The sequence below is a fragment of the Rattus norvegicus genome, chromosome 7 (assembly GCF_036323735.1).
Source record: "Rattus norvegicus strain BN/NHsdMcwi chromosome 7, GRCr8, whole genome shotgun sequence".
Taxonomy (NCBI): Eukaryota; Metazoa; Chordata; class Mammalia; order Rodentia; family Muridae; genus Rattus; species Rattus norvegicus.
The window spans coordinates 117,075,688-117,096,036 of record NC_086025.1 but is presented as its reverse complement, the minus strand read 5'-3'; the positions used below and the strand labels follow the sequence as shown (position 1 = coordinate 117,096,036).

The 20,349-nt window shown below is 49.3% G+C and overlaps 1 protein-coding gene and 1 long non-coding RNA gene across 6 annotated transcripts in view; one reads left to right on the top strand and one right to left on the bottom strand.

Annotated features, from left to right (window-relative positions):
- The first annotated feature begins 10,038 nt into the window (after positions 1-10,038).
- The window catches only part of Efcab6 (EF-hand calcium binding domain 6), a 186,977-nt gene continuing 176,666 nt past the window's right edge, over positions 10,039-20,349 (top strand). The window contains exons 1-2 of one of the 5 annotated variants that reach the window (XM_039080311.2): positions 10,039-10,203; positions 15,898-16,051. The gene's annotated coding sequence lies outside the window, so the exon portion shown is untranslated. Of the gene's footprint in view, positions 10,204-15,897; positions 16,052-20,191 lie in introns of those variants that run through there. The other 4 variants (XM_063263623.1, XM_039080309.2, NM_001427211.1 and 1 more) reach the window with 4 other exon arrangements.
- Positions 18,839-20,155, bottom strand: LOC134479758 (uncharacterized). The gene is made up of 2 exons (XR_010053451.1): positions 19,790-20,155; positions 18,839-19,233 (listed from the first exon to the last, which is right to left on the bottom strand). It is a non-coding gene; the product is annotated as an uncharacterized LOC134479758 (long non-coding RNA).

The following is a 20,349-nucleotide window of genomic DNA, read 5'->3' as shown; positions in this document are numbered from 1 at the left end:
AGAAGGGTCCCTGAGCGTTCTCCTTAGACGAGTAGGAACCCCATTCCTGCCCTGTCCCCTGGGAGTGGCCACAGTGGGGAATGGCCCGGAGTAGGTTCTGATGAGGCAGAATTTTGTTGTTTCACCCCCGGGCAAGCTTCAGTGAGAGCTGAAGCCTAGATACTACTTCAGTGACCTTTGACCCCCCCGGAAGTGAAAGGAAGGGTTTGAGATTCTGGTGTTCCTGTGGATCTCTTCCACCTCTGCAGCTTGTCCTTCTCTGGCTCCCGTCCAGGGCATTGTGGGATGGAGACTGATCAAGTCCTTCCTGGCTGTCTTCCCTAGTTCTATATAAGAGAGTGAAGTCTGGGCACCATTCCTCTGTAGAGAGGGAGATCCTGGGGTGAATGCAAACTCTGGATAGCCATCTTTGGGTCCCCATACTGTGCCTAGAAGGATCTGCCCTTAAGTCACTCATTTCCAAACTCGACACACACACACACACACACTAGGGAGCGCAGGGGAAGCTGGGTGATGGAGTCCTTTGCCTGCTGTACTTATAACCCCTCGGCTTATGCAGGAGCCTCAGTGCTGCCGTGGCACCGTGCTAGCCAGCAAGAAGACCCAGCCTTCTGAAGCTTTAGTTCCAGTCAGGGATAAGTCAAGAAGACTTAGGGTTAGGTCAGGATTAGGAGCGATGTCGTGGGGCCATTGAGACCAAGATAGCTCAGTGGGTAGAGGCTGTGCCGTGCCAAAAAGACTGGCGTTCAGCTCAGCAGTACGCAAGTGCAGCCACCTGTAATCCTAGCACTTGGGAGGTAGAGATGGGATTCACAGGACAAGCCAGACCAGCCTATATTGGTGAGCTTTAGGCTGAGTGAGAGACGGCCTTAATTTATAATGCGGTGAGCAAGCAAATAGGACATTTGCTGTAAATCCCCTGCTCCCCACGTATACTTGTGCACCTGCGTGCATATTTATGTAAGTATGTATGCACTCCACACACATCCCCTCCCCCCATCTCCCAAAAGACTGATGTTGCAGCTGGTAAGTTTACATGGAGGACTTGAGCTTAGTAGGGGATTGTGGGAGAGCAGGGCTGGCAAGCCCCCAGGGTGCCCTACACAGGGGCTGTACAGAGGTGAGCTGGGCATCTGCTCACAGAGTGCCCCCTAGAACATGAGAGCTTTGGGAAGGCCTGGAAGATTTAGTCAGGAGGATGTTACCTTGTCAGTGTTTCCTGGGCCTCCCTGATTGTACCTTAGTTGTCCCTTGTCCAGATGCTGGGTTCTGGAGCATCCCTGGGAGTCCCAGGTATTCCCACATGGCTCCTGCCTCTGCCGGAGCAATGGGAACACAGGGTGAGAGACAGGTATCTTGAGTGGATTTGGAGAAGAGCTGTGCTGGTGTAGGAGCATTGAGCTGGGCTGAGGTTAGGAGCAGGCTATGCAGAGAAGGGTGGAGTCACAGGCTAGAATGACCCTCCTTATGTTCCCTGATGGTAGGGCCCCGAGGGCAGGTCAGTGGTTGCCTGACTTGGGTTCACAGAAGAAAATCCCAGAAAGCAGAGGTGTCAGCTCTTCTTTGAGCGCTCCTACTCTGCCTCACCAGTTTGGTTGGTGTGTGGGGCCTCTCTGCACCTAAACGCCTTCCACACTTTATAGTCAGTGAGCTACTCAGGCACCATAACTCGTCTTGCTCACTCTGTGCAGTAGTCTGGAACACCACCCGGAGGGAGGCCACTTTGGAAGCTGAATAAATTATACAAAACCTTTCCCAAGCCCAGCACTGTGTGACTCACCTGTAAGCCCATCAGTGGGGAGGCTGAAGCAGGACGCTTGTGAATTCAATACCAGTCCAAAACTCTCCAAAATAAAAACAAAACAAAAACAAACAAAGAAACAAACAACAACAATAACAACAAAAACAGAACTAAAACTTAAAGGAAAACCCTTATCTAGCAAGTCCTGCCCATCCCCAAGCTGCAGGCCAGCCAGCGCCACCTGGTGGCTGTAGTGGGATTGTCATCTCACAGCTTGGGCTTAGTGGTTTTCACAGCCCAAGGGGTGGGGAGTGGGGTGGGAAGGACACCACCACCCTATGTGGGCACACACACCGCTAAGAGCAGGCCCCATCCTGCTAGTCCTTCTCTGCGTAGCTAGCCAAACCTGCCCTGCTTGGAGCTGGGTATCCCCTTCCCAGAATGCCATCCATTGCTGTACACTGCATGCTGCATGTGTTAGGACAGGGCGGCACCTCAGTGTGGGTATAGCTATGGAATGACCTCTGACCCTAGCAGCTCAGTGCTCCCATGACCTAAGCGCCTCAACTCAGAGCAGTCCTTTGTGTCCCCAGCAGACGGTGTCCCCATTAGGCCTGAAGGACCCTTAGCATGGTCACCTCCCTCCCCTTAGCTTCCCAGCCCTGCACCTCCACCAAGGCAGCATCCCGTCCTGCACTGCATTGGTTCCTCTGCACCCCTACCCCTGCTGACCTCCTAACGCCCACGTCACCTCCTGGCATCCCCCTTCCCTGTGGACAAGGCTGTCCTGGGAGCAGGGATGTGCTGCCTAGCCAGCAGCTGATGAATGAATAGCGTTGCATCTCAGGCCCAGGATGGGCTCCGGGCTCCGGGCTCCTGGCTCCTGGCCTTCCCAATGACCAAGGAAGACCCTCCCATCCCTGTAGGTGGAGCCTGTGAGTCACCACAGGAGCCTGTGCCTGGTGCCCCTCCTCCAGGTCCACACCCAGAACTCAGTCTTTCCCCGGGCATTCCACTTGCCACCCACCTCTCCGCTGCGCGTCATTCGCCGAGCTCCTGCTACTGTAAGAGTGGGTGCTGCGGACAGATGTGGCCATTCTACTCTCTAGATCTTCGCTCACTTCCAGTCCTCTCCTCTGTTCTTCTAGGGCAGTGGTTCTCAACCTTCCCAATGCTACGACCCTTTAATACAGTTCTTCATCTTGTGGTGACCTCCAATCATGACGTCATTTTGTTGCTACCTTATAACTGTAATTTTGCTGTGGTTATGAGTTGTAATGTACACATTTTTGGAGACAGGTTTGTTAAAGGGGCGGTAACCCACAGGTTGAGAAACACTGCTTGAGGAGCTCGTTGCTCTGCCAACCAAAAACCAGGCTCTAGCCAGCCAGGCAGATGAGAGGAGCCTCACAGGGGAGCAGAGCCAGGACCTTGAAGATTCAGAACAAGCAACCTCAGGAAGGGTGGAGATATTGCTGGGTGTAAGCAACAGGCAGGAGCAAGGTTTGGAAACGGGTGGCCTAGCAGGGAATGATGGGACAGCATAGGGAAACAAGAGGAAGCTATTTCTTTACCTGGGTCCCCCAGCCCCTCCAACTCTCTTGGGGTCATAAGGACAGACCTTTCATCTCTGACAAGGGGTCCCAAAGTGCAGCCCCGGGAGCCTCCTGTGACTTTGGGCACAGTTGTCTGGAGAGGGTAGCAGATCGTGAAGCTTGCAACTGCAGTCCAGTGGGGCTGGGGCCAGCAGGAGACAGCCGGAAACATCTGCCACACAGTGTGGCCATAGTCATGGTCTCCGAGGCATGCTGGGCTTCTGCCAGCTCTTCACATAGGAGGACCATCTGGCTCATGCTTGGATCCTGGTGTGGTGTCGACTCTGAGTTTGAGCTGCAGCCCTGAATCCTGCCTCAGAAGGGAGCCTCCTGCCGCCGCCACACGAGGGAGCTCGTGTCCTTTTCACGATGGTTCTTGAGAAACCAGAAGTTGCTAAGGTGTTCCTGAAAGGCAACCAGGAAATGTATCCTATGGTTTTAAAAATTATTATTTGTGTGTGGGTGTGCACACACATGAGCACACGAATACACGTGTTTGCAGGCATGTAAGGCCAAGAGGTTCATGTTGGGTGTCTTTTTCAATTGCTCCCTGAAATGTCCACCTTGTTCTTTTGGGATGGGTCTCATGGAGCCTGGAGCTCACAATTCGGTTGGGCTAGCTGGCCTGTGAAGCCTTGGGAGTCAACCATTTCTACTTCTGCACTTGGCCTTTTTTTTTTTCCGGGACTGGGGGCCGAACTCAGGACCTTGCGCTTCCTAAGCAAGCGCTCTACCATTGAGCCAAATCCCCAACCCCCCCCCCTTTTTTTTTTATGTGGGCTCAGGGTTCTTACACTTGGGCAGCACGTCCTGTAGACTGAGCCATCTTCCTGGCCCCAGCATCTTGTATTTTTTGGAGCCACTATCTTTACCTTGATGTGTGGTGTTGGGTACCAGCTGTGAGGAAGTTGAAAATGCTTCATGGCAGGCCATCTTTGTGGAGGCACACACCCCCTTGTTTCCCTGTGTGCCCATGGAAACCGCTGGTGAATGGTTACAGCCATTCGGCTGTTGTTCCTGCCCACTCGACCTTCACAGTCTGCTACAATGTTCAAAGAGGGAGGGAGCTCTTCTACTGGGACTTCTTAGCCGCGTCTCAGTCCAACTGCACAGAGCATGAAGGCTTTGAGCTTTCTTTTGGTGGACATTTCATTTTCTGTAACGTAGCTGCGATACAGTGGCCCAATAGCTCTTACTTCCCTTGGTGTTAAGAATGTTTGGTGTTAGCAAACATTAGCAAAAAAATGAGACTGGAGAGATGGCTCTGGGATTGTTAAGGGTACTTGCTGCTCTTGCAGAAGATCCCAGCTCAGTTCCCAGGTGGCTCACAACTGCTGTAACTCCAGTTCCAGGGGATCTGCCCTCTTCCAGCTTCTGCAGGCACACAGAAATAAGAACAAAATGAATTAAATGACCACCTGTCCAGCCCACTGCTTACGGGATTCAGCTTGTCTGGGTCCCCCAGCAGTGTTCTGCCACCAGCACCCCTCACCCTGATAGCGCACCATTCCTTGCCATGGGGTCCTCCGCACCACACTCCGACTACTTGGACTTCATGTTGGCCTCCCTCACTTTATCCTGTTGGAAAATTTTCCTACTTCTCTGTTTGGAATTGGGGGTGGAATCCAAGGCCTTCAAAGACCGAACGTGTGTCCCCCAGCCCACACCATAAATGCAATCTTAAGGATGAGTCTTGACTTGCTGACTGGGCCCCTCCCCTCAACACACCGTTTTATCTGTGATGTTAATTAAGAGCATGGGCAAGTGAGGCTGGCAGGCTGGTTACTGTCGCTGTCCTGGATCCCTACCATACCTGGGACAGTTACAGAGGGAGGTAAGGCGGGAGACTGCCTTAGCCTGTGCTAAGGACCCTGAGACAAGATGTGGCTACAAGTGTTGTCCCTTGAGGGGAACATACCAGGACTTAGAGCCCCGAATTTGATAAAAGGGAGAATTTTCTATAACTCCACACTGTCTGTTTTCCATTTCTTAACCCAATCTTCAGTTTCCTTCCCGAAGTGGATGTTTAGGGTCCCAAGGAGACCGGAAGTGGAGCGGGAGGCCTTATTCATCCCTCTACCAGCCCGCTCCGTGTAGTCTTCCTTTCCTATCAGGTAATCAATAGACGCTTGTTAGCTAACTAAAGGCAAATTAAATGTTAAACAGCACTAATTACAAGCTGTTGCAAGATCCCAGCTCTTAGCAAAGAGAACGGCTGGTGATTGCCGGGGTTTGTTGCTGCCCTGGTGGATGAGTCGTGAAGTTGCTCCTCTCTAACTGCAGGTTCCGGAGGGGGCCGGGCCTCCTAAGAGGACTGCAGCGCGATGCGGGGTGGGGTGGGGGCCGGGGATGGGACAGAATCGCGAAATTCGAAAATCCCAGTGCATTTCATTGTGTGGTCTTGTTCAGGGGCAAGATAAGTGGATTTCCCTTCCTGTTTCCACGAAAGGGGAGAGTCAGCAACTATTAAGTGGGGGGAGGGGCTCAATGGAACTTCAGCGGTTGGGGGGGAGGGTGGGACAGATAAAGTACCACACCGGGCCCGCACTCTCCGTGTTGAATTCTGAAATGCTCTAGGAAATAGCCCCCATTTTACAGGCTATTGTCAGTTATTGGTGGTGACAGTGTTTTAAATGTGCGATTTAGTTTCTGGCTGATGGAATTAAAATGAGGAGGCCTATCATCTGTCAAGGTAAATATCCAGAGGCGGAGGGGGAGAGCGGGAGGGAGGGAGAAGATGGAGGTGGGGAGGACTATTTTTAGTCAAGGAAAATAACTGCAGCAGGAGCTACTCACACCTCATTTATTTTAATTTTCAATTATTTTAGATTTATCTTATGGGTGTGGGTGTTTTGCTTGCATGCATGTGAATGCACCGCGTGTGTAGGCTTGGTGCCCACAGAAGCCAGAGAAGGCATCGGATCGCTTGGAAATTGTAGTTCCCGATCCTTGTGAGCTACCATGTGGGTGCTGGGAACCGAACCCATGACCTCTGGATGAGCAGCCAGTGCTCTTTAGCCATCTTTCAACCCCTCCCCCTTATTTATTTTTCTGAGATTTCTTTTCCCCTAAGGACACCTGAGTAGAGTCCTGTCTCCTTTTGGGAGGCCACCAACAGCAGAGTGTTCAGACTTCCTGGTGATGCTATTAGTCCGTAGCAAGGTGGGGGCATTACTGCCCCAAACCTTCAGCATTGGCCTCCTTGGAGAGCAGCCCAGCTCCTCAGGGCTGGGTCACTTCTTCTGCTTGTTCTTCAGTGCAAAGGTATATAATTTCTCCTGCCCTCTTCCTGGCCTGACAGGGTGACAAGCTGCTCGCTCTGGTCCCCTCTCTTAGACATGCTACTGGGAAGAAGGTTGTCGTGAATGCCCAAACCTTCAAGAGTGGCCAGAGGTTCCGGCCATGCAGCATCCTTCTGTCTTTTTCAGGGGAGTCTCCAGAGGCCTTGGGCAGCAGATGCACGTGGTGGATAGAGAAGTGTGGGCAGTAAGTTTCCTGGGAGGTGAGTGTTAGAAAATATAAAAGTGGTGCGATATGTGTGATGTGGCCGGGGGTGGGTTGGGGTGGGGGAATACTTGGGGGTCCCTGCCAAGGTGTCCCCCTGAGAAATCACATCATACAACAGGCCTAGTAAAAAGGAGACTATTGTGGGAAGAAGGGGAGCAGGGACCTGGAAAAGGGGTAGGGACAGAGAAAGGGGGAACAGAGAGGGACAAAAGGAGAAAAGGAGAGGTGGTTGGGAACAGAGAGAGAAGGGGGGAGGGAGGAAGGAAGGAAGGAAGGAGGGAAGGAAGGAAGAGGAGATAGAAGGAGTAAGAAGAAAAAAGGGTAGCTTAGCGAGCAGTTCTCTCATAAGAGGCCACACCTGGCAGCTGCAGAGCTGGTAGTAAGGGCTGTGGGCGGGTAGCTGTTGGGCGGAGCCTAGCGGAATTGTCTGTAAGCCAACAGCGAGCCCCTCAAGTTCCTGGTGTAAATGGTGCTTTGCGGGATGGGGAAGGATGCCAACACCACGGTCCCCGTCCAGGCCCCACCCTTTTGAAGGCAGCCTTTTGCGGGGCATCCTGCACCTCGTCCCCTCACCCCTGACTCCGAGGGAACCAGCAGGGTGCTTGGAAAATTATCCCAGAAGAGATGACAATCATTAAATTGCCACCCGGGGCCACTGTCTCCATACAGAACTTGCTGTGTTTGGACAGAGATCAAACCCACACTAATAGGTGTTATGGTTTCATTGGGCAATAAACAAGCTGAATTTAGCTCCTTGTGAAAAAGTCAACTCTTCACACAGAAGGAAGAAATTGCCAGAGCAGGAAAACACTACCGAATAAAGAGGGTTGGGGGGAGAGACATAAAAATAAAACCAAACGTGACCAAATCTCCAGGTTTCCGTTTTAACACTTCCCATCAGGGATGAGACCCTGCTCTCTGCTGCTATGGAACTGGAACCTGGAGCCCCTAGCAAGCATGAAAGGCCAGGTGTGGGCAAAGCTCAAAAGGGACCCTGAGTTTGCCCATGAAGGTCAAGGCTGTGGCCTGTTTGCCCCTCATTTGCAGACTATAGCTCCTCCTCCCTAAAAGGTTTCTGGAAATTTCCGGGATGTGCGTGTGCGCTAAGTTTTTAGGAAAAATATTATTTCCTGAAACAAAAGGTGTTTGCAAATCTGTTTATTAACAGGCAGCTGGATTCTCTTCTTTGATCTTATCTCCTTCTGCAGTGCTTCACTTAGGTGAGAAGAATTGAAAAATCCAGTAATGTCGTAGCTCCATGAGGAAACAGTTTTGACCACAGATCCTCCAAAAGGGCTACAAATACAAGCAAAGGTCGCCCAGAAGGCTAGCGCTCAGCCCTCTATGAAGGGACCCAGGGCAACCAGTACAGGAGTTGGATTCTCTGAAACACAGTTCTCTTTTGGGACAAGAAAGGTTGTCAAAGAAATGGTGAACATATGCCATGTGTGTTGGGGGCTTGTGGATTCTATTTCCTAATGACGGGAGACCTGGTCATTCAATTAGATAAATAAGTGTGGCAGCCTGGTAGTGGGTGGGAGAGAGTGCTTATTCCTTAAATAGGCCAGGAGGCAGGGGCTACATAAGATCCATTTGTACAGCACAGGGCAAAGTACCCATTAACTCACACGCTGGCAGAGATGTGTGTTGGGCATCTTACCCATGAAGCAATGTCTTCCTCTCCAAATAAGAAGTCAGGAAGACTATAGAGGGGGTGCGGGGGTGTGGTCTCAGGTATATGGATTCTCATTCTGGGTCTGGCTTGATCAGCTGTGAATCCTTGGACAAAACATCGTGTGTGTGCGCTTCCACCAGACCTATCTCATTGGCATGCTATGAAGAAGCAGACTGAACTACACATGAAGTACTTACATGGGTGTCTGAGGAAGAGGATTCCACAGAGCCAGGGAGAAGGGCCATTGTTTTCATGATCACTACTGTCATCCCTCGTGCTCTGACTGGGTCTAGGGACTCTTGGTACTAATTCATTTGCAAGGGCCCTATGGTTGTATACCATGCCATGTGCTGGGCACAAGGTGGAGTCCAAAGCCAGTGGTAGGCAAAGCAAGCGGGTCTTGTGTTTATAGAGTCATGCCTTACAATAGGCAAATAGGCTTCTGCCAGACATACTAATTCTAAGTTAATCTTGCTCACCAGAGATCCAGCTAGCTAGTGCTCATGAAGTATGCTATGGGGAGGATGGATTCATTATCCACAAGGGCTGGAGAGATGACTCAGTGGTTAAGAGCACTTGCTGCTCCTGCAGAGGACCCAAGCTTGGTTCCCAGCACCCACAAGACAGCTCACAACCATCTGTAATTCCAGGTATAGATGATCTAACGCCCTCTTATGGCCTCTGTGGGCATTGCATTTACACACTGCACATACACACATGTGGACACATACTCAAACACATAAATGTAATCTTTTGAGGGCAAAACGAAACATTTATTTTCTTATTTTTCTTTTCTTTTCTTTTTTTTTTTTTTTTGGTTCTTTTTTTTCGGAGCTGGGGACCGAACCCAGGGCCTTGCGCTTCCTAGGTAAGTGCTCTACCACTGAGCTAAATCCCCAGCCCCATTTTTCTTATTTTTAATTGTAACAATTTTTTGAGACGGTAATGCATTTGAGTATATCCATATTTGCACACAGATTATATATACATATATAAATAGGCTTCTATAATTCTGATGAATATAGCAATTATTCAAGAGAAAGAACACGGGAATATTTTGCTATAATAATGTAAAAATAAATAACTCTTTTAAAAAGTCTGCTTCTGGGCTGGAGAGGTGGCTCAGTGGTTAAGAGCACTGACTGCTCTTCCAGAGGTCCTGAGTTCAAACCCCAGCAACCACATGGTGGCTCACAACCATCTGTAATGGGATCTGACGCCCTTTCTGGTGGGCCTGAAGAGAGCGGCAGTGTACTCACATACATAAAAATAAAATAAAGACTTTAAAAAAAGAAAAAAAAAAGTCTGCTTCTCAGAGGCAGGGCAGGTTCAAGGGACTCGGCTTCAATCACACAGAAATGCAACAGAACAACAAAAACAAAGAACAGGGAGACACCACCCCTGGCTCCTGGCTCTCCTCTCTCCTAGGGACAGCACTTCCGGCGGAAGTCCTTCCTGGGCCGAAGCCTCGTCTGGCTCCGCCTCCTTTCTTGGCCAATCGCAACTCCTCTACTAGTGGGAGGCGGAGATTTAGCATCCTCCTGGCAAGTACCCTGGTTGCTGGGGCAACAGCGTCCTGAAGACGTGGCTCGCGCCCGCCCCCAGAACCTAGGGACCGCCCCCAGAACCTAGGGACCAATCTTTGCAGGAGTGTGGGCGCAGCGAGGTGGAGACCACCCAGCCGGGTAAGGCGGCGCGTGGGCCCGGGAGGGCCAGGGGAGTGCGGGGCTGCGCGGAGCGAAGCGTGGGTCGCGGAGGAGCGCGCGGGTGGGCGGGCACCTGCGGTCTCGGACTTCCCACCGCTTGCGGAGTTCCTTACCCTGCTCCTTCGCGTCCCGCCTAGATCTTGAGCTCTACGTTCTCTGCTTCGTCTTGAGGTGGACTTAGGTGAGAGACCTGTCAGCCACACAAGTCGCAAAGGCAGAACCGCCTCGTTCTGCTTCCAGGCATATGCTTCTTTAACCCCAATGCCCAAATTTCATGTGAAAGCACTTCGTGAAATGTACTAAGGTTTCAGGCTGAAGGCTGCCCCCAAGTTCACCCTTCCACTCCTTTTTTTTTATCCCTCCTGAAAAAACAAAACCGTTTTGTTTTATTTAATTTTAGAAGGTCTCACTACATAGCCCTGGCTAGCCTGAAACTTATGGTCTATAGCAGACTGGCCTTGACCTCAGAGATGCACCTGCCTCCTCCTCCTGAAAATATTTACTTCCCATAAGTCTGCCTCTTCAAAAGGGCTTTTATATCACTCTGGGGAAAGCACTCATTTCTCTTAAATTGTGTCTGTGTCCTTGAAGGACTGAACTTAGAGAAATACAGTAAATAAATCCTATCTTTACAAACCACAGTTCATCTTGGTCTTTTATCCGTTGCCTTCTGTTCAATAAACATTTGTCTAAGCTCCAGGGGGTCTAAAACGAACCTGCCATTGGCTCCTTGGGTTTCCGTGAACGAGTGTCTTCACTGCAGCTGGATGAATTGGAGGGAAAAAAAGAATTCATTGGAGTTATCTGTGCCTTTGTTTACATTCATTTTAGTGCTTGGTTCAAAGTAGGAAAAAAATTCTTTTTTACAAAGTGCTTGACTGAAGCTGGACATGGTGGTGTACACTTGTAATCCCAGAATTTGAGAGAGGCTGAGGTGGGAGGATCTCAAATTATAGCCTGGGCTACACTGAAACCCTGTCTCAAAAATAAGAAACCCACAAAGCTTACATTACATTTTATATTTTGCATGCCAAATTTATTTGTACGTTCACTCTATATTCTGTGCCCCCCTCCCTTTCCAGCCATGCAGAAGTTGCGCACCCATTCTGTGACCCTTATAGCCGATCATCACCCCCAAAGAGAACCAGTGCTGCAAGCCTGTTCAGCACATCCTGATGCTAACGAGGCAGTTGCTTTAGTAAATCAACTTCACTGGTCTGTATCAAGAGCAAGAGTTAAAGCTCACAGAGCAATGGTTCTCAACCTGGGGGTCGCATGCTAGATACTTAGCATATAGGTATTATACAGGCTGGTTTTGTGTCAACTTGACACAAGCTAGAGTCATCAGAGAGGAGGGTGACTCAGTTGAGGAAATGCCACCATGAGAGCCAGCTGTAGGGCATTTTCTCAATTTGTGATCAGAGGGAGGAGGACCCAGCTCATAGTGGGTGGTGCCAACCCCGGGCTGGTGGTCCTGGGTTCTGTAAGAAAGCAGGCCAGTAAGCAGCACTTCTCCATGGCTTTTACATAAACTCCTGCCTCCAGGTTCCTGCCCTGCTTGAGTTCCTGTCCTGACTTCCTTCTGTGGTGAACATCTATATGGAAGGGTAAGCCAAATAAACCCTTTCCTCTCCAACATACTTTTTGGTTATGGTGTTTCGTGGCAACAATAGAAACCCTAACTGAGATATTTACATTATGATTCATAACAGTAGCAAACTTATAAAGTAGCAATGAAATGGTTTTATGGTTGGGGGTCACCATGACACAAGGAACTGTATTAAAGGGTCATGGCATTTAATACATGACTTTAACATGTATTAAAGGGTCTAAGCATCTTCTATGACCACTGTCATAGAAGATGCTTAGAGTCCTGATGGCTTCTCCCCCTGCCAGGACTGACACGTAAGCCATAGGCAGTAGATGATGTAACTGGGAGAAAAGACACCAACAGCTACCCTTTTTCCTTAACATACTTCCTGTGATCTTTTTGTAAAGTATGTGTGTATAAAAATACCTCGTGTGGGCCCACAGGTATGGACAGGTGTGGTTGTTGTGGAAATATATTCAAGTGTTAATTCCCTTTCTCTATAGTACTCTTTAGGAAGAGAACCTGTGAAGCGAAGGGATGTGTTTGTCGAACCCTGTGGTTCTGTGACCTGGACTCTCAGGACCCCACCGGTGCTCACTGCCTCAGTTCCAGAGCCCCACCAGTGCGCACCCCTTTGGCTCTGTTTTGCTCTGTCCTGGGTTTTGACCTTTACTGCTGTTCGGTTTTATCGGGTTTCAGATGCCATTTGCTGTCTGTCTTCTGCTCCGATTTGTGATTTGCTCACTGCTCCCATTGGTGTGGGCCCTGAGCACTTGCCGAGTCAGGCGTCCTCCAGGCCTCGAGTGGATTTTAGAGTGTTATTAGATTCACCTGTTGTCATTGTCTTCATTGTCGTTGTTGTTGTGTGTGTGTGTGTGTGTGTGTGTGTGTGAGAGAGAGAGAGAGAGAGAGAGAGAGAGAGGGAGAGGGAGAGGGAGAAGGAGAGAGAGACACACACATACACACACACACAGACAGAGGGGGGGAGGGGAGGGAGGGAAAGGGAGAGGGAGAGAGAGACACACACAGAGACAGAGGGGGGAGGGGAAGAGGGAGGGAGGGAGGGGGGAAGGAGAGGGAGAGAGAGAGAGACACACACACAGACAGAGGGGGGGAGGGGAGGGAGGGAGGGGGGAGGGAGAGGGAATGGAGGTTCATGGGAGCACATGTAGTAGTCAGAGGAGAGCTTGCACCGGTCAGTTCTTTCCCTCTACCATGTGAATTCCAGATCAAATTCAAGTTGTGAGGCTCCGCGGCAAGTGTCTTTATCCAATGAGCTATCGTATTGGTCCTCACGTACCTTTTAAATTTCCTCCTCAGTTCTCAGCTATGAAACTCTATAGTGGGTGAGCCAGGTTGAGGCACGTCACAAAGCTGAGAACTAGCAGAGTGAGCCTTCTCTCCTGCATTGTACGGTAGTAGAACCTGTGTTCTGGACAAGCAGCTGTCCGGTTTCATACCTGAAGTCCAGGAGGGCTTTGGGTGACATATGTGGACACCTACCATGTGTTCAACTAAACCATGTAAATCATCACAAGAAAAAAATACTGTGTCCTAGCTAGCTCAAGCTGCCACCTTGACACAGCCTGGAGTCATCTGAGCAGGAAGTCTCAGTTGAGGGATTGGCCTGCAGGTGTTTCTTTAGGGATGGTCTTACTTGTTAATTGATGTGGGAGGGCCCAGCCCACTGTGGGCAGCATCATTCCCTGGAAAGCTGTGCCTGGACTGTGTAAGAAAGCTTTCTGAGAATGAACCAGTAAATAGCCCGAATGTGAGCCAGCAAGCAGTATTCTTCGGTGGTCTCTGCTTCAAGTTCTGCTCTCTTTTACCATGACTTCCCTCAGCAATGGACTGGGACCTGGAATTATAAATCAGAAAAATCCATTCCTTCTTTAAGTTGCTTTTTGGTTCCTGTCTTAGTTAGGGTTTTACTGCTGTGAACAGACACCATGACCAAGGCAAATATAAAGGACAACATTTAATTGGGACTGACTTACAGGTTCTGAGGTTCAGTACAGTATCATCAAGGTGGGAACATGGCAGCGTCAGGCAGGCATGGCGCACGAGGAGCTGAGAGTTCTATATCTTTATCTGAAGGCTGCTAGCAGAATATTGGCTTCCAGGCAGCTAGGGTGAGGGTCTTAAAGCCCACACCCATAGTAACACACCTACTCCAACAGGGCCACACCTTCTAATAGTGCCACTCCCTAGGCCGAGCATTTATAAACCATCACAGTTCCAGAAAAAAATTAGAGCAAACAAGGAAATCATGGGGAGGAAAGAGAATTGTTCAGGTTTTTGATCAGTAAAATTGGGCCTTGACATTATTGTGAGCTTCTTTTCAAGGCAAAACAGACTTAAAAAAGTCAGTGGCTGTCATATAACCCAACAGTAAGGTACTTGCCTGGCATGTGTGAGGCCCTAGGCTCAATTTCCAGCACCTTCAAAATGGGATGTGTTTAATCCAGGAAATAAGGCCTTCAGTTCTTCCAGGAAGACATTTTTTTTTCCTCACATTTAGATGGAAGGGAGGGTCCTCCTGGGTTTCATCAGGCAAGGCTGAGATAGGCCTCTGGATCACCACTAAATGACAGGCATCCAGGCTCAGTGTCCTCACTTTCAGGAGAGAATGTGCTTCAGTTTGAACTAAATATTCGAAATTAAAGAACTCTGAATCATAACGGTTTCCAGTAGCACATTCTGAAAATGTCCCCTCTGGTAAGTGGGATTATCCTGTCCCCCTGGGTTAACTCTCTGTGTTTATTTACTTCTCGGTGATTTAGTAAGCATCTGCCCTGTGATCACCATTGTCTGGGCTTGATATTCCTCTAGCTCCCATACTACAGTTGTAAGGGTCCATGATTCGCCAAAAAACATGATGTCCCAGACTCAAATAGTATGTAAATGCACAGAGTTTTGTTTGTTTTTTTTTGTTTTTGTTTTTTTGTTTTTTTTTTTTTTTGTTCTTTTTTTCGGAGCTGGGGACCGAACCCAGGGCCTTACGCTTCCTAGGCAAGCGCTCTACCACTGAGCTAAATCCCCAACCACAGAGTTTTATTCTGCAGAAGTTCAGCATGCTGGGGTCTCTACCACCAGAATTTAGACACACAAGTGAGCTTGCAGGCCTGATTTAAAGCACATTAGGGAATTCCAGGGTAGGTGACCTCTATGCTAATCTGTTGGGTCCATCTCTATGGACATTCCATTACCCGGGTGTGGGGGCTGTAAACTTCTACTGAGGAAGTAGCTGAGGAAGTCTGGAAACTGCCATTGACCCATGGTCCTTGCCTTAGGCCAGGTGGCAGGGCAGCTTCTGGAGCCTGGACTTGGAATTGCCCCGTTCTTGGAAACAGAGGTTTAGGCCTAGTCTCCTGAGCTGCCTATTTGAAGCCGGTCATGGAGTCAGCCTAGCCTTCTCACAGTCACTCCCGAGGTGGTTTTTCTTGAGTACGGTTTGTTTCCCTGGTTATCCTGATACCTGGAGATTGTGCTGTTGACTGCTTTCTGAGTTCTCTCTCTACTGACTGCTAAACACTCATGCTGAGGTGAGCCACGGTCCTCCTCCAGCTCTGAGAGCAATGGCCTTAGTAAGTTTTCTTTGGAGATTGTTAATTGTTTTTTGGAGGGGGTGATGTTGCTTGTTTGCGGAGGTCAGAGGACAACCCCTGGAGTTGGTTCTCTCCTTTTTTAAAAAAAATATATTTGCTTATTTTATTTATATGAGTATTCTGTAGCCATTTTCAGACACACCAGAAGAGGGCATCAGATCCCATTACCGATGGTTGTGAGCCACCATGTGGTTGCTGGGAATTGAACTCAGGACCTCTGGAAGAGCAGTCAGCGCTCCTAACCACTAAGCCATCTCTCCAGCCCCGGTTCTCTCCTTTTCCCTTGTGGGTTCTGGGGACAGAACTCAACCTCAGGCTTCCCAGCAAGCATCTTTAACTGCTGAGTCATCTCCAGGCTCCTTGTCTGCGAGAAGCTCTGGAGTCAGATCATCCCTCCGTTCTGCCCATCAGGACACACACACTTTTGCATTTGATTGAGGGTCAGCAGAGCTCACACGTGGTCATCTCCCTTAGGATCCGGGCTGAGAAGACTCACTTGATAGAGAGCTGCTGTTTCCACTTGGCAAATGAAGAGACGGGAGAAGAATCAACTTGCAAGATGGCACAGTAGATGGCAGCGACTGTCTGACCTACACCCTGTGTTTTTCCCACTGTTCAAAAAACGAAGGTGCTTGGTGACTGAGATGCGTATGAAGGCCTGTGCAAGGTCATGGGGTGGTGGGAGGGGGGCGACCCGTTTTAGGGCGCCCGTTCTCAGGTGGAACAGAGCACTCCCTCGATGTTCCAAGAGACCTCTCAAATATGTAGCCGGAGCTGCCCACGTCTTTTGTGAGGCTCACGATTTTTTTCCAGTTTAGTCAAGCACTCTCCCCTACCCGAGTGATGCCAGAACCAACAGTTTTTGTTCCTGATGCCACTGGTGTTGGCTGTGTGTATATTTTACCCTTGTGTTCAGTTATGTTTCTCTGGGTGCCAAGCAGACGGATGGTACTTTTGTTAGGATTCTGTTGTAAATAGCATCTGCTAAACACTGGACATCAGTCCTCTGGCAAACGGACAGATAGATCTGGGAACTAGCAGCCACACAGCAGTTTCTGCCTGTGGGCAGGAAGCATAGCGGGAACTGGATGTGGTACTCACTCGCTCCTGTGATCCAGCAGGCAGAGAGGTAGAGGCAGGACAAGTCCTCTGGCACATAGGAGCTCTAGGCTAACCTGGGCTACATGAGAGCCTGTCTCAAACAAAACGAAACACCAAAGACAATTAAAAAAAGAAAAGAATATGTGAAAGTCAGAAGTTACTGGCTTTCCAGTCCTCGTCAGTGACTACCCTCAGGTTCTGAATTTGTGAATGTCTCAGGATTCTCTTTTCTTGGAAAACCTTAATGACGATGTAGCTAGGGACGTGAGATGTGAAGAGTCTGTCACAATGTCTTGTCCTCCTCAGCACATTGTTAGCTTTCAAGACCAAGGGTAACCTTAGCCTAGGCGTCTACCTCCCAGTGTGAGGTGTTCACCATAGCCCATCAAGAACAAAGGGTGATATCATGCTTGTCCTGTGCCAGGTCTCCATTGGTCCAGAAGCCCTTGGGCTCTTTCCTGCCGGAGGGCTTGTAGACTAGCAAGTTCCCTTGGATCCACAGAAAATCTAAAAGCAGAGAAATCAGTGAATGTTGAGATGGGGCGAGAGGAACAGACAGGGAATTATTCTATTCATGGCCTCCCTCCCCCTGTCTGTGATCCCAACACAGGAATGGAGCTGCAAGTGCTTCTGGACCTTGTGGCTTTCTCTTTGTCAAGCAACGTTGTCAGGAGATAAACTCACAGGCTTAAGTTAGACATGACAGATAGGACAGCTTCATGACAGAAGCATTGTCTTTTTAATATTTTACACATATTTATTAGTATGTGTATGAGTGTTTTGCTTGTATGTATGTATGTATGTATGTATGTATGTATGTATGTATACTCTGCACAAGCAGCTCCCTCCCACAGAGGCCAGTTGAAGGTTCTAAATCCCATGGAACTGAACTTAAGGACAGTTGTAAGCCACCATGTGGATGTTTGAAATCAAACCCAAGTTCTCTGCCACACCAGTCAGTGCTTTCAAACCCTGAGCGGTCTCTCCAGCTCTCCCTGCCCCCAGCTTTAGACAGGGTCTTACTGTGTAGCTTTGGCTCGCTGGAAACTTGCTCTCTAAACCCGACTGGCCTAAGAAAATCACAGAGACCTACCAGCCTGTGCCTCCCAAGTGCTGAGATTAAAGGTGAGCGCCACCACGCCTGGCTCTGCATCTTTTATCTTCAAAGACGAGCTGTGCCAGGGAGAATGGGATGGCTGTTCTTGGTTGTCAGCTTGACACACCTGAGACAAAGGCACCTCCATTAAAGAGTTGCCCCTTCAGGTTGGCTCTGAGCATTTCCTTGACTGCAAGTTAATGGGTAGGACTCTGCCCACTGTGGGCGGTACCATTCCTAGGCAAGTGGGCCTGGGATGTAGAAGAAAGGTAGCTGAGCTGGAGGAAGCAAGTCCGTGAGCAGCAGTCCTCCATGACTTCTGATCCAGTTCGTGCCCTCAAGTTCCTGCTTTGAGCCCCTGGCGTGGCTTCCCTTGGTAATATTAACTCTAAGGCAAATAAACTCTTTCCTTCCCAAGTTGCTCTTAAAAGTTGATTGTCTCCAATAAAGACTACACTCTCTGATAACTTACTGTTTATATTTGCATAAAAGTTGAGAAAACTGATAGAGAGAGACAGTGGGTATTTCTAGCTTCCCCCTCCCCCTAACCCATTGATACCATTCACAGGATGACCATAGTACAGTCTTCAAAACTGGGACACACGCTTGGATACAATGTTAAAAGAACTGAACCCAGAATTTAAAACTTTATTTGGATTCAGGGGTGTCTTTCTTTTCCACCCATTGTGGGGGGGCTCTGAGATGACTTTGGCCAGCAGAGTGTGGTCCACAAGAAGCAAGATGGCCGGTAGTTCTGCTCAACACAGGTCAGTAGCAGGTGTGGGCTTAACCTAAACTTCAAGAGTCTGACCCTGAGTAGTTTATTTTTGGCACATTTAAGTACAGCACAGTTTGGTGAATTATTTTTCTGGTGATAAATAACGACCCCTCAAACATCCACATGGTTGGTGGCTTACAGCTGTTCACTTCACTTCCATGGGGTTTAGCCCCTCAGCAGGCCTCGGTGGGAACTGCAGTACATGGGGGCATCATAAAGCTTGAGGCATGGCTGTATGGAAGCTTTGTAAAGTATGCCTGACATCTTCCCTAAAGCTAGGTTTTATAGATTGACCGAGAAAAACAAGCTTTCGAGAAAGATCAGGGCAGGATCTGGTGCCATCCTGGCCACACAGGTACTGAGTGTGTAGGACCCCCTCTTGGGAGACCCCACTCCAGTCTCGGGATTGTACTCCCCCAAGAAACGCGAGAGACCGGCTCTTCATGTAAAGCACACGAGGCAGTTTATTATCAGAGCCCTGGGACGGCTCGTATCTCACACAGGAGACAGAGGAGTCGACCCCAAGACTCGAAATTCAAGGATTTTTATAGGGGAAGGCAAGGGGATTCGGCGTGGTTATACTTGATTGGTTGATTCATACATCAGCAAGGGAAATGGGTACAAGGTCATATCAGCGAGCAGTGCACGCGGGCTGGAATGTTCATAGTGTAGGAGAGCATCTTATCTCTATGTGTAGAGCAGGGAGTTTGGTAGTGGCTAGCCAGTTCCTGGAACAATCCCATGACCTTGTTTTCAGGCTTGTCTGGGCGTGTCTCAGGCTCGTTCTGTCCTGTCCCCTTGTCTGTTGTTTTTTTTGTAGTTTTTATTTTAATTCCTTCAAGTGCAAAGGTCACCGGGTCATTGACCACATTCACTCCCAGCCTTCTGGGCAGAAAACAGGTTATTCACCTCTCCCCTCGAAGAGACAACTGTGTGTGCTTAGCATCCGTGAGTCTGATAGTGCGCATCTGTGAGCAAAGAACGCCCATGCCTCCCACGTCTCTGGGCAGGCTTATTGCAGCTTAAGTGTATAATGTGGCAGCATTCGTTAGAAAAGTAATGGGCTGTAGTAGTTAGAGGTGTGTGTGAGTGGGGTGGGTGGGAGTGGCAGGGGCAGGGTCTTCTGTGCTGTCCAGGCTGGCCTTAAACCTATAGTCCTTCCTCTGCTAGGATGATGAGTGTCCACCACCCTGTCCTCCGCTACAATGTACTTTATAATTTTGTATTTTTTGTCTTGTTTTTGTGTGAGGTGCATGCAAGCGTGGAGGCAGGAGGTCAACCTATGTTACCCTTAGGAATGTTGTCTTCTTTTTAGAAATCAATTTCATAGGCATCCCCCAGACTCTCTCCTGTCTCTCCCTCCCCAGCACGGGGATTTGGCGTGTACTTACATTTTATTATATTTTCTTCCCGTGCGTTCTGGGCATAGAACTAAGGTCTTCTGGAGGAGCAGTAAGTGCTCTTAGCCACCGAGCCATCTCTCCTTCTCCATGGATTCGGTCCTCAATGTCTCAGAGTCTCACACCAATAGACACATCATTACAAAGTGGGTGAAGGATGGCCGAGGTCACTGTCACTGCATAAGGGCTGGTCTGTCAGAGGTATTCCAAGGCTTCTCGGGGAAGTGACATTCAGCCAGAGCTGCCGTTTCCAGAGTGATGTCTGGGGGCCCTCGGAGTCAGTAGCAGCCAGCCCTCAGGAACTTGGACAGTCACGAATTCTGAGTTCCCGCCCACTCTTCATGGTGATCGGAATCTAGAACTGAGTGCAGCAATCTGTTTCTAAGAAAGATTCCAGGTGACTCTGAGGGACATGTAGGCTTGAGAACCAGTGATCTCTAGGACAAGGAGATTTCAGTAGGCAGAGAGGGAGAAGGGGAGAAGTGTGGGTACGTAGACAGAGGTGACAGCATGTGAAGACAAAGGTGTCTGCGTGGAAGAGAGCTTGTGTG